The 1175-nt window shown below is 36.3% G+C and overlaps 1 long non-coding RNA gene across 1 annotated transcript in view; it reads left to right on the plus strand.

The window, feature by feature from the left end:
* Positions 1-1175, plus strand: part of LOC104983687 — an 8931-nt gene continuing 7756 nt past the window's right edge. The window contains exon 1 of the long non-coding RNA XR_824670.1: positions 1-29. This is a non-coding gene — a long non-coding RNA (uncharacterized LOC104983687). The remainder of the gene's footprint in view (positions 30-1175) is intronic.

Consider the following 1175-nt stretch of genomic DNA (forward strand, 5'->3'; position numbering starts at 1 on the left):
GCTATACTGCAAACTTTGTAGCACCTGAGGTATTCTTTAAAACTTTAGTATTTGCCTTTTATTGTTTTCCTTTAGTTGACTGCATTTGGTGTCTTTTATGTCAGCTTTATGGTAGGTAGTAAAAGCCAAGTGATCTTGTCCTTTGTGTTAATCACTCAGTTGTGTCCAACTCTGTGACCCCATGTACTGTAGCCCGCTAGGCTCCTCTGTCCATGGAATTCTGCAGGCAGGAGTACTGGAGTGGGTTGCTATTTCCTCCTCCAGGGTATCTTCCCAACCCAGGGATCTAACCCAAGTTTCCTGTGTTGCAGGCAGCTTCTTTACTGTCTGAGCCACCAGAGAAGCCCTTTCTCAACTATAAAGCTCTTTAAATCATTGAATTCTGATTATGCTCAATATAAATATTTAGACTAATAACTAGCATCTGCAACCAACCTGAATATAATAATCACATTGTTCTATTCTGTTGGCTTTTATAATGGTTTCAGAATCATACCGTTTTAGAACTGGCCAGAGAGTAGAGGTAACTCTACCTTCAACATATTAAATATTCTAAATGAGGACACTGAGACTCAAAGCACTTAAATGATTTTTTTAAGACCCAGCATTCACAAAGTCAGGATAGGTTTTCAGATATTTTGGTTTGTGCTGAACATGAGGTGATTTATATTGTTTAGAATTATACATAACACAGGCAGTGCCATCCCTGATTGTAAGATCTTCTAATTTGTGAAGAAAACAGCTTTATGGGGATTTTTATAAACAGTGAGGTTTTTCTTGGCAGATAACTTTCATATGTAGATCTTAAAGAGTAGAGTCCAGAAAGATGATGCTGAGGAAGGCAAGGGGTGCATGTTTAACATTTCACAAGCTCCAGCAGTCTTGTCAGTTCTGATAATGGGGATGGAAGCTTTGATGGTAACAGTTCCCACCACAATAAAAGAATAATTGATTAAAAAATGAATCAGGGATGGCATTGGTTATATAGATTCTTTATAAGTTTTGTTTGTAAAAGTCAAGAATTATTCTTAAATGTTACAAACAATGCTCACTCATGAATTATCATATGTTTAACATAAATCCAAGTACACAGATATCCTCAGATTTGAAAAATAGAATTTTTCAAGTCAGAGGAAGAATAAAATAATTTGAGGATGAATTCTTACCTCATGTGC

The sequence above is a fragment of the Bison bison genome, unplaced genomic scaffold (genome assembly GCF_000754665.1).
Source record: "Bison bison bison isolate TAMUID 2011002044 unplaced genomic scaffold, Bison_UMD1.0 scf7180017863184, whole genome shotgun sequence".
NCBI classification, from domain to species: domain Eukaryota; kingdom Metazoa; phylum Chordata; class Mammalia; order Artiodactyla; family Bovidae; genus Bison; species Bison bison.